Here is a 13,383-nt window from a genome sequence, read left to right on the forward strand (position 1 = left end):
GGAGAATGTGGATGTGTTGGGGCATTGCATGGGGACAGGCTGGGAAATCACAGGGGGGAGAATGCGGAAAGGTTGGGGCATTACATGGGGACAGGCTGGGAAATCACAGGGGGGAGAATGAGGAGGGGGCGGGGCATTGCATGGGGACAGGCTGGGAACACACAGGGGGGAGAATGCGGAAAGGTTGGGGCATTACATGGGGACAGGCTGGGAAATCACAGGGGGGAGGGGACAGGCTGGGCAATCACAGGGGGGAGATTGTGGACGGGTCGGGCCATTGCATGGGGACAGGCTGGGCAATCACAGGGGGGAGATTGTGGACGGGTCGGGCCATTGCATGGGGACAGTCTGGGAAATCACAGGGGGGAGATTGTGGACGGGTCGGGCCATTGCATGGGGACAGTCTGGGAAATTACAGGGGGGAGATTGTGGACGGGTCGGGCCATTGCGTGGGGACAGACTAGGAAACAGTCACAAAGAAACAAACCTGCGTTATGTATACAATGTACCATTTCTGTATCTCGAAAGGAGACCTGGGGCACTCAGTAGAAGATTTAGGGAACTCCGTAGAAGATCTGGGGCACTCAGTAGAAGACTTGGGGCATATGCCGTGGGTGTAGGGTCTAGCAACGCCCCTGTTTGCGATAGAAGAAAGCCTGGAGTTTAAGTATATCTATAGCCCAAACTTTTTAGACATAACAGGGAAGGGTTATAGCTGGGCCCATGCATACAACACTGCAATCAGAACCCTAATTGATACAGCAGTATTAAATCCTAGGGGCGCGTGTGCACTGGTCCATAATCTGGAGCTGTGTAAAATAAATATTTGCCTTTGCCATTGTGTATGGTGCATACTTCACGCTGTACATATGTAAATGTTTGTGCTAACGATTAAAGGTGCACAGTGCAGATGTACTCTGTAGGCTGCAACTGTTCAGGGCTGACATGTAAATATCAACAATATGTAATCACCGGAGCGTCACCTTCCCAGCAGCAAAACATATTTTAAAAAGAGAAAGGTTGGCTTTTCTTAAAAACGCGGCGCAGGGAGGATTAGACCGGGGGAAAATATTTTTATGTGCAAAATTAAATTAAAAAAATGCAAAACAGCTATGTGACTGAATGCTGATTGGCTCAGCTCATCTGGGAGACCATGTCTGGACCAGGGAAGCAGGGCACTCATTGGTCACTCATTGCTGTCATTGTGAAATACTTATCCGTGACCACGTTAAGCATCCCTATGAAAATAAAAGCCGTCTGTGGAAGCTCTTGCACACCTCAGCCTCTCTGACAAATGACACACTTGCCAAAATGCAAACATAGGCATGGCATGCAGGAATGACACAGGCACAGCTTCCACCATCACCAGGTTCCTAGATCGGGAGAGGTGCTGTTCTAATCCGCTGCTTCACACCCGGCCCCACATCACCATCTTTATCTTTTTCACCGTGGGGGACCAGCTGTCTCTTCCTTGTTCTTGCACCCCTTGATGACACTCCTTAGAGCATATATTGTAGATTGCCCCCAAGGTCTCCTGTGATGTGTGTCCCCGAGGTGGCTGCAAGCTACGCCATTCTCGTCCAGGAGATAAATGCAGAAGGTATGGGACCTTAGAGGAGAACTATGAGGTGAGTGCTTTTCACTCACCTCATAGTTCTAGCTGACCTGTCACAATGAGACTGTCACAGGTCAGCTCAGTAGATCGGGAGGTGAGCGAACACATACCGGCGTTCGCTCACTTCTCGATCCTGTCACGGCTCTCTGCCGTGACAGGGGAGGGACTGGATTCCCCCCGCTCCGCTCCGATCCTCCATCGCTGACTGGCGGAACGGACGGGGACTGGGCGGGTACAGCTGGCTCTGCCTCTAGATAGGCAGAGCCATCTGTCACTCACGCAGCTGGGCGGATCCAGACATAATTATCGGCTTCAGCTGCGGAGTCTCAGTATGTAGCTCGCGGTATACTGAGCTTAGGGTGACGGGAAGACGCTAGTTTGTGTCCTCCCGTTACCCTAAGGAGAACTATGGGGAAAAGCCCTAACCCCATGGTTCTCCTTTAACTCAAAAATAAAACTTTTACTATGAATGCAGATGTGAGGATGGTTCTAAACATGGGCAGGTCCTCTTTATAGCCGGAGCTGTCCTTTAATCTCAGTCCGGTCTTTATAGGATGGATAGTTTCCCAAGAGCTGGAGAAGCTTAGTCTGTATCTTGCTATATACAGTAATTATCTATCGCCTGAACCGCCCAAATCACATGCTGGGCTTCACATTATTATTAGCAGAGATGTGACTGTTCTTTCCAGACCTTCTTCCATTTCCTGTGCACTTCCTTGTTTTCTTGGCCTGAGCTCCAAGCTGCAGTGAATCATCCCAGACATTTGGGTTGGGTTTGTTTCATGCTCTGGATGCTGTGCAGAGAATACATACCTTATGTAGACCACAGTCTTACCCTGTGGACCATCCTGTCCCACTATTCCCCCTGGCCCCCCCACCATTTACCCAAGCACCCCCTTTTATATAGTGCTTACACCCCATTAACATGTCTGGAGAGAGGAGATGCAAAGCTTTCAGAAGTCAGTAGATATGAATATTTCACTGTGATTAATGTGAGTACCCTAAACCTAAGGGGTATGCTTTGACCATTTTGCATTTAAACAGATTTGGGAGGCATGACTCTCCTGCAAAACAGCCCTGATCTCTACACCGGCATTCACTCACCGCTACAGGTTGCCCATATGTTTGTATGTCTATGGTCTCCTCGTCTTCTGGATATCCTTCATCATAGCTGGTTCCCTGCTGGTACCAGTTCCACTCTCACTCCAAGACCACTGCAGCCTCATCTAAACACACTGGAGCATTAGAAGGAGGTTGCATGACATAGTTAGAAGGTTCTGTAGAGGCCAGATGACAGTTTCCCCATATGGCCAGACTGGACAATGATCCACTGTTGGATGTCGCTGGCTGATGCTCACCTGGGGGGCGGGGGGGGGGTTGTGGTCAGATAGGACATAGAACCTTTTCTGATTGATATTGGGGGGTTTTTCTTTGATAAGCTTGCACCTGAGGTATCCGAAGCACTTTCCTGCCCATCTCCCTACATACATACAAGTGGCTGCCCAAGGTGACTTTTTGGGGTGTATTTAAAAATATTGCAGAGCCATTCATCCTGCAAAACTTCTGTGTGAATGAGGGGCAAAAACGAATGTTATTAGTATACTTTCTTTCCAGGTCGAATGTAATTCTTTCATAAGTGAATCAGAAAAATGCCACATTATGGCCGCTAGATGGAGCTGAGCATCATAGATATAAACACTCAGTTCCGATAAACTTTAGCTCCATCTAGTGGCCATCATGTGGTTTTTTTCCTGATTCACTCATTCAACATTCGTTTTTGCCCCATTCGCACAGAAAGAATGCACATGCAGCTTTGCAGGATGAATGGCTCTGAATTTTCTATGAATACACCCCTTTGTGTTTCGATGTGTGTAGAGATACCCAAAGGCAGTAAGTTGCACCTTCATGTTACGTTTATCGTCTATGGCCAGCTATGCTGTCCTGCCCAGAAGCCTACTGATTCTATCCATAGCACTCCTACCAAGGTATTTCAAGAGGATGGAGAATTTCTATTTGATCTGGATAACATTAGAAATGAACTATATTATACATGTGGCCTGGAAGTTCCTCCATTAAATGCCGTCTTTTTCGCCGCCCATTATGACAGTGGTTGCTGGGGGCTTCTGAGTCCAACAATTCTCTCAGGAGCTTATCTCCTGAGACGATCATACAGACCAACTTAATATATTTTTCCGACCCAGGTGGGTGAGGACGTTGACGTGACCATGTCTGGATGTACTCATATTTTTAAGGTTGACAGTATTACAGCATTAACCTGCACTGTGTGTAGGATGACCTCTTCCACATACATAGATCGGGGACCCTCCAGACCCCAATCATAGGGATGTAGGAGGAATCAAGCTGCATCTTTCTCATCATGCACAGATGCCTTTTGTATTCTGAAATTAAAGTTGTACATTCAGATGTCTCCATGTCCTCAAAATATTGCAGTGAGTGAATACTGTGTGTGCAATCACTGGTCTTCCAGACATTTGTTCAATCATCTTGACTTTGCTTGTGCTAATAAGCAGAAATTGTTTGTTTTTGTTTTTTAAATTGTGGTATGTCGCCATCTAGTGTTCGCAGGCTGTACTTCAGGTTTTGCGGCAGATGTGGTCAACGGTTAGTAAATTAGGAGGATTTAGGAATAATAAATTGATTTTATGGGATGGGAATGAACAGTCTTGGTAGTGTCAATAGGATGTCCTATTGCTATTATTATTTTTTTAATTATTATTTATTTTATGTTACTATTTTTGCAACTAATTCGGAACCTAAAGTTATATAGATTGAACATAGTTACGTAGATTGAACATAGTTACGTAGATTGAACATAGTTACGTAGATTGAACATAGTTACGTAGATTGAAAATAAGACACATTTCCATCTGGTTCAGCCAGAGTGTTTAGTTCTGTTCTAGTGATGTGTCTGTGAAACATTACAACCGTCCATGAATTCGGGATTCACACTTCTGTTGTGTTTCCCAGTCGGTCCTAACTTTTATTTCCATTTGTGTAAGGAAACTGGAGCAGTTTGGTGGCTGAGGGGTTAGTTCTTTAGTTTTACAGTGCTGAGTTGATGGCACTGGCACTAGAAAGACTAGAAGAACAACAGCAGGATTGTGTTGCACTAGCCATACAAATTCCAATCTAATTGTGTGATCAGGGCTGTCCTTTTAAGAGAGCAGCCTGAGGCTGTTGCCTTTCATTTGGTCACATGGGGGGGGGGGGATGCAGTGTGCCTGTCACCCCCTTTCTGGCTAGGGCGTCCAATGTTGCTAAGAGCCGGGGTGGGTGTAAGGGCCATATACATCTCCCCACCCTGTTCTTAGCTACTTGGGATGCTCTGGCTGGCGTACCGCCCAGCTTCTGGCAACCAGGGTCACCATTGGTTGCCAGGAGCTGGCCGGGAGACTGGCCAGAGCGTCCCAGGTTCCTAAGAGCCTGGTCGGGAGATGCAGATCCTGCAGAGGGCGGCACCACTCTCCTGTCTGGCAGCTCTGTCTCCCTTACCCCCCTCCCGCGTGCTCCACCAATTTGGTGTCCCTGTGTTTATTGGTATAGATTTGCTGTACAGCGTCTTATGGCTCCCATCCCACGTGCCAAACGCAAAACCTAAAAAACAATCACCTGGTTATAGCACAATATTTTTAATGACCTCAAACATCTGTTGGTTCCTTGTTTTCCCTGCTGCAGCTATGTTTTTGGTATGCATGTGAGATAGGGGCCCTTAGATTGTAAGCTCCTTGAGGGCAGGGGCTGATGTGAATGTGTAAACGATGTAGATACTAGGCATGTGCGATTCGTTTCATTCCTGAAATATAACATATCCGAAATCATCCGAATCCGAAATTTCAGATTTGGAACAAATTTCGTCCAAATCCTGTGCGTGCACTGTTAACATTTAAATGCATACAAACAAATTAAGAAAAGGATTTTAATGTCCCTTTAACCTCCCTGGTGGTAATCCCGAGTCTGGCTCGGGGTTAATTTTCAATGCTAGGAGCGGTAACCCCGAGCCAGACTCGGGGCTGCAGAGAAAAGTGACACTTGCCTTGTCCCTGCGAGCCCGCGGCGTCCTCTGCTGTACGCGGCCCGAAAATTAAACTAAAAGCCGTCATCTGCCTTTTAGTTTCGTTTTCGGGCGCCACAGCAGGTGGGAAATTCAAAAGTGAAAAGTTGCAATGTACACAGAATACACACAATACAATGTAATCTGCTATGATTACATTTATGTATCATACTATTTCACTTCAATTTTGTCCCTAGAGCTTTGTCCAGTGCCCTGCCTGCACTTTTTCACAATTTTAAGAAATTAAAATATAATAAATTATATTAAAGGATCTGAATTCCGAAAAACGAAATAAACGAAATCAGAAACTAAGCGAAATGAAACACATTTTTAGCTGCTGCACATGTCTAGTAGATACCTGTAATAAATAAATAAATCAGAAAATGTTTTCTATTCAATTGAAAAAGTTCAAGGCATTCTCTGCATGGCAGCGGTGCTGAGCGAGAGACTCCCTGTGCTCAGTTTGCCGATGGGCCTGCACCCGGTAGATAATGGCTATCTATGTATGTAGCATGGACTACTACAGCGATTCTCAGAATCCCTCCACATATCATATATGAATAATTACATTGGGTCAAGCTGGACCAACACAGGTATCCATAAAAGATCATTCCTGGAGTTCGGCTTTATTAGAGTTAACATGCGCAAAAAGTTAGCTAAGTGTCCAAATCAAATCCACAGGCATGTACAGTATCCAAGATTTTGTGTTATCCATTGAGGAAGGAATACGGAGGTTGACAAAGCTGACCCTTGAATAAGGCCTCTTGTCTGACTGTTATACTTATCCAATGGCTTCAGTACTGAGGAACTGACCTGAAACACGTATTCAAAGGAGGAATTCTGGCGTCATTCTGACAAGCATCCAATCTGCATGCTTGTTCCAGGTCAATGACTCAGAACGTACTGAAGCCATTGGAGCAGCACAACAGCATTGTTAGAAGGCTGGCTCCATTTCTCTTCCGTTCTTTGAAGGACACAGCCATCAGAATAACTAGACCGTTGGGTTATATCTCTACCTGCAGGAGTAGGATTCTAGGCATACAAAAAAGTACAAGCCAATCCAGGGGCGGCCCCTGCTGGTGGCAAACCCCTCCGTCTGCAACAACCCACCCAGTTATTTGCCTAGGACAGTGATGGCGAACCTTGGCACTCCAGCTGTTTTGGAACTACAAGTCCCATGAGGCATTGCAAGGCTCTGACAGCCACAGACATAACTCCCAGAGGCAGATGCATCTTGGGATTTGTAGTTTTGGCACAGCTGGAGTGCCAAGGTTCGCCACCACTGGCCTAGGAGATAGGATCTAGACTCTTTTTGCTGGGCTCTTCGTTTCAGTTTTTACTTTGATGTTATTTTTTCTCTTTACTGTTAAGGGTGTTGAGAGCGTTCTGGGCTTTCCATCATCAGATTTGCAGGGTGGCTAGCTGGTCCTTCATTCACAATTTTACCAACTTTCACAGGGTTGAGGTTTGCAGTGTCTGCTGACCCTAGCTTTGCCGCATGATTTTGCAGGTTGCGCGTTGAGTGTCCTTTGGGTTCCTTTGGTTCTGTTGGGTTTTTATTTATCACGTTTCTGCACCCACCCTATGTTTTACGCTGCTTTGGGACATCCCAATGGTCAAGTTATTCTGATAACTCTGTCCTTCAATGAATGGAAGAGAAAATATAATTTTTGTACTCACCATAAAAATCTTTAATCTACGTTCATTGAAGGACACAGCACCCGCCCTGTTGTGGGGGTATGGTGTTTGTGTCACACTTCCCTGTGTGATGATCCTCCTGTCCGAGCCGCCCGACTTCCTGCCAATCCACTCTGAACCTCTCCATTAAAAGTCCAGCTCACTTGTTCCGCGCCGTTCGGGCAACGTGTCTTTACACTCAGTCGGACTCCCTGTTTATCGCTTGCCTTTGAAATCCCTGTGGTTTGCTATCACCTACCTTGTTCCCTGTGTGTCTCTGGATTGTCTCTTGCTCCCAGTGAGATCCTGCACATCCACCAAGTGTATTGCTCATCATCTCCATCTTCTTCAGTGAGCCCTTGCACCTGTGCTTACCTGTGTGTCTGTCCTCTTGTGTGGCTGCCTGTTCCATGTAGCCTCGCTCTTTAGTGTATCCCGGATTGCTGTGTTGTTGCTGCCCCCTCTCACACTAATATTTGGACTTCTACCCTTGTGTCCCTCAGTATCAGGATCCACTGTCTGTGTATAGGCTTCACCCCTACCTGCTGTTACATCCAGCACCTCAGTGCTGCAAAGAGCCTCTGTGTCTGTGTGGCCGCAACCTGGAAGGTGTCCAGCAGCCAATCATCCTCACCATTAGAGGCTCTGTCGAACACCTGGCCCTTCTTAGAATCTGCGCCTCTAGTGCATCCCCGGTAATGCACAGACACCTACTTCCTGTGTTTTCATCCCAGACACCATTTTTTGCACGTTACTTTTAGTCATTTTGTGTGCCCCGGTCGCCGGACCGTGACAGTTTGCCATGGTTCTGTGTACTGCTTGCTACTTACTGGGTGGGTTGTTGCAGACGGAGGATTTGGCCACTGGCAATGGCCGCCCCTGGGTTGGCATTTTTTTTTTGTAAACCTAGCACACTACTCCTGCAGGTGGCGATATAACCCAAAGGTCAAGTTAGTCTGATGGCTGTGTCCTTCAATGAACACATCCTATTATTTCCCTCTGCACAGGTTAACTGTAAAATTTCTACTCATATTTAAAATCTCTTGTAAATAATATCAGAGGGGGCAACTGATTTCATTACACATTAAGTAAAAAGAGAGCGCCTTTGCTGTGGTAACACTCAGAGGCTGAATACTGCTTGGACAATGATTGAGAACGGTGAAAGCTTAGACATCATCACCAGATTTCCCCCGTTCCCCAATGGCCCTGTGAAGGTCAGCACCCCGTGTAAGTCATATTTCACATACAATTCCCACAGCTGATCGCAGCACTAATGATGTCTCAGGCTTAATGCTCGTTAGTTATAATTCTGCGGATAAATTATGTAATTGCACGTAATTATCATGGGAACTCCAAGGCCACCGTATTCTTCCCGTCGAGAGACAGCTGTTTAAATAAGCTACTTACAATGACAAATGACATTCACAAGCAGCAGAAACATCCACAACTTCTAGCAAGGTCCTATAAAGAGAACTGGTCATGAATGGGCTCATGGAAAAATCGTAATGTTTAGTCTTAAAGGGAAAATAAAATAGATTTGTGTCCATTTCTGTTTAGTTACTTTAGGTTTATACTTTTAGTGTTTTAGTTTTGGATAGAGTAGCGAAAAAGGTAAAGCTGAACTCCAGGCAGATATAAAAGATTAACCCAGCTCCGTAATCATCAATGCATCCTTAAAGGCTAATCCCTCTTTTTCAGAAGAATTTAGGAAAATGGAATTACCCCCTTCAATCTGGCCCCACCCCATACTGCCGTGTAGGGCTGCCCTGCACTCTGGATTTTGAATTTCACTTGCAAATTATGAGCACTCAGTGGTTACTTGAGAAGCAATTCTTAGCAAGGTCAGCGTGGTCAGAATCGCTTCTCAGTGGTCGGAGCAGTCAGGTGACCGCGCTGATCAAAGAGTGCTCACCATTTGCAAACGAAATTCAAAATCCAGAACGATTTCCAACTGCCCCATTAGCATTAACCGCCCTCTTCCTGTGCCCACAAATTGAAGTCCGCTCCAATTAGGGTTGCCACCTTTTCTTCAAGTGAAACCCGAACACTCAAGCGACATGCAGACATTTTTTTTAGGAGAATGAGTGGTGGATTATTCCTATGTAAATAGAGCTGCCCATTTATATGTTAATATCACAGTTGAGACTATTTTCAGTGGGGGGCCAGTAGCCCCTATCTTAATTTTGGTTGCCCCTATGTGCCTGACATCTTGTGTCCGGGTTTCTGCTGCCATGAAACCTGGACACAGCATTCAAAACCCGAACTGTCCGGGTGAATCCTGGACAGGTGGCAACCCTAGCTCCAATTGTAAAATGCTGGTTAAACAGTTTATTCACTTCTAATTAGGGAGAGAGGGTATAGGGTCTAGGTGCACTGGCCTCCATAGCTCCAGACTCACCAGATCTTATCTTCGTGAAGTACATCTCCACAATCCTTGGAAGAACACTGACCCCGCTCAGAAGTCCCTCTGAATACCAGGCACTTCAAAAGCCCACACGGGCCCTGATTCTTCCATCCTTACAGGCATTCTCCTGACTGCAAACTCTCAAGGAGGCTTCTCCTTCAGCAGCTCAGCCAACTCCCACCCCCAGGCCTCGGCCTAGCCTAGGGGCAGGCTGAACAGGACCCAACCTCAGTCCATGGCTGGTCCAGGCAAGAGAGCGAGCACATGGCCTCCCACCAATATATATATCCTTTGTCAGCAGACATCACTGGCTACAAAAAGCCCAGTAACTGGCTGCTGCCCTGTACACATATCACAGTGTCACCCATTGGCTGTCCCATAATGTGACAGAGTCTCACTCTGCCCTAGGGGGTACAGACAAGGTTGGATACCTGGGATTAACCATGTGCTGGCTGCTACAAAATTCAACCAGGCTGCATACAGCCCTGGCTATCACTAAATAGCTAGTAAGCACCTCCCCAAAGGTGATGGGCGCTACATAAGAAAATGTCTGATCCACGAACCTTGATTCATTTACCTGACTCAAGGAAGCTACAGCAAAGTTTCTGAGTAAAGAGCCTTGACATATTCCATGTGTCCAGCAGTGCTACCAATGAGTCTGTATGTGGGAGGTGAACTGAAGAATACCAGATTGCCACCATAACATGGTGAGGAGGCTACACTGAAAGACGGGGTTGTTCCTTTCAACTCAAGTGCCTGAGAAGAGATTCATGGATATAAACTCCTAGAAGAAATGATGCTGAGACCAACAGGCAATGGCCTGTTCAAGGATTGGGACCTGGACTCTGGGTAATGTAGATAAAATTAGGACTCTGCTAGTTGTGTATCTAAAGCTGCCAGTGGAGACAATTGACACTTACTTGTCTAGATGATCAGGACCTTTTACTTAAAGTGACATTAAAGGATACACCCCCCCATGTTAGTGTGAGGGCTTACCTGAAATGATGCCTTTTAATCCGATTATCATCTTCTTTTCTGTAGTTTTCAGCTGTCCCTCCAGCGCTGACTCCTCTGTGCTAGCTGGCACTTCCTGTCCCACGGAGTCTGTGCGGGTGCATGCATGCTGCTCCATAGACTTATTTATTTGATTTGTTTCAGGTATTTATATAGCGCCGACAATTTACACAGCACTTTACATAGTTGCACATTCACATAAGTCCCTACCCTCAAGGAGGGTGCAATCTAAGGACCCTATCGCACATGCATACATAGAGTGCCAACTTAGGGAGGAGCCAATTAACCTTCCAGCATGTCTTTGGAGTGTGGGAGGACACCAGAGTACCCGGAGGAAACCCACGCAAGCACAGGGAGAACATGCAAACTCCTTGCAGATAGTGACCTGGCTGGGCCCCCCAGTGCTGCAAGGCAGAAGCGCTAACCACTATGCCACTGTGCTGATAGACTTACCTTGTGTCTCTCCTCATCTCCCGGCCGAACATCTGAACTGCGCATGCCCCCGCCCCAAGATCCTTTGCGGCCGCCCGAGACTCTTTAGATGTTCGGAGGGGAGCGCGTGGCGAAGACACAGGTAAGTTTAGACCTGTTTGAAAGGTTTTGGGTCTTTTTAATGTTTTTGCATATATCTACTGCTTACTAGCAGTAGATATATGCAAAAAACGCTTAGGGTTTAATAACCCTTTAATACTTTAAGTGAGGAACAAAATAAAATCCTGATGCACAGATCAGTCATTCAACTAGTTGGTGGTTGATGAATTCCTTGCTATATAACAGTTTTTCTTCATGAGAGTCTTTTACGTTGTTTGGGGAGCATGGTTCCTGAAAAGCCGAATGACCCTAATTCCTAAGCAGCAGGTAACTTTTCTTCTAAATGGACATAATTACTACCAATCCGAAACCATACCTCCGTTGCTATAAAACTGTTACCATACTATGGTGGGGAGGTCAAACCTCTTAAAGACCTTGTAATCATTGCTTCTATACAAGCCAACACATGAAAAATGAGGGATCATTTCATGTTTCTTAACTCTAGTCAGTCTTCTCTAAATGTTCATCTTATAAACTTCCCCGTATTAGTCAATTTGATATATTGACACATAGATGTTCCAAGGCGGCCATGAGCTAGAAATAAGGAAAACACTATCACAGAATTGCCCCAATCTGTGGCCTACAAGTACAATTATGTAGATATAGCCTTGGCCATACAAGTGTGAACAGAACCTTACAGAGTATAGACAACTCTTGGTTTTAGGTTTACACCCCGTACACTTCTAATGAAAAATCTGAACATTGCAGAGCCCTTATTGTACATTATGCAGAATTTAGCTTTGCCTTTGTAAATCACTATAGAAAGCATTAACAGTGCAGTAAAAACACACTTGGAAATAATTATCTTGATATACATATAATTTGCCGCACGGATTATCCTTCTCCTTCATTTTTAAATCATTATTTTAATATTTAGGTTTCAAAGCTGTTTATTCTTTACTTTACTTTTGCTTCTGTAGCTAAATGATTGATCTAATAAGACTGTATGCCATCCATTGTGAGAGGAATGTTAGAAACACACATTTACTAAACTTAGTTTTACCGGGAATATTATTTCTTAGCAATGTGCCAGTAACAGTCGCATCGCTAGTGCCAGGCACACAGGGGATGTGCCCCAAATCTGTTGCTCTATGCCCCAGGGGAGTGGTATTGTGGGAGCTGTGGATGAAAAGAGAGTACAGAGGTGGGAGCTGTGGATGAAAAGAGGGTACAGAGGTGAGAGCTGGGGATGAAGAGGTGGTGGCAAAGGTGAGAGCTGTGGATGAAGAGGAAGTGCAGAGGTGAGAGCTGTGGATGAAGAGTGGGTAGAGAGGTGAGAGTTATGGAAGGGGGTGGCTAGGTGCAGAGGTGAAAGTTGTAGACAGGCAGAGGAACATGCAAAGTTGAGAGGGGGGTGGACAGAGGGTGCAGGTGGTCCGTGGATGGAAAGGGGTGCAGATGTAAGCTGTGGTTGGGGAAGTGAGGTATTGTGCAGAGGTGACCTGTGGATAGAGGGGACAAATGTGAGCTGTACACAGAGGGTGCAGAGAAAATTTGTGGATGTAGGGTGCTGTCCAGGGTGGGGGCTAAATGTTACATAACCCTGAACGCTCTATATGGTGGGAGTGCAGTAGTCAGGAGTGTGCATAGTACAGCAGAGCATACAAAGTTCAGCAGTCAGGAGTTTGTAATGTACAGCACAGCTAATGGAGTGCAGTGGTCAGGAGTATGTAATATACAACCTAGTGTATAGACCAGGGGTGCCCATTAGGTTGATCGCAATCTACCAGTCGATCGCAAAGCGATCCCTAGTAGGTCACGATGTCCTGTCCTCCTGCCATGGAGCTTCTCTGGATCCCCGATCCCCCGCATCTGTATGCAGCGGGGATCCGAGAAGTGAACGAAGCGCTGCAGGTGGCGGTGGGGGGCGGAGCCGCTATCACAGCAGCACGCCGAGCAGTGAGGAGAGAGAGAACCGCTAGGCCTGGATCTGACAGCCGGCAGCTCTCTCTCTCCTCAATGCACATGCGCACATGCTGCTGTGAGAGCGGCTCCGTCCGAATGCCCCCC

This window comes from Nanorana parkeri, unplaced genomic scaffold (assembly GCF_000935625.1).
Source record: "Nanorana parkeri isolate BGI_ZX_2015 unplaced genomic scaffold, ASM93562v1 scaffold2059, whole genome shotgun sequence".
NCBI classification, from domain to species: domain Eukaryota; kingdom Metazoa; phylum Chordata; class Amphibia; order Anura; family Dicroglossidae; genus Nanorana; species Nanorana parkeri.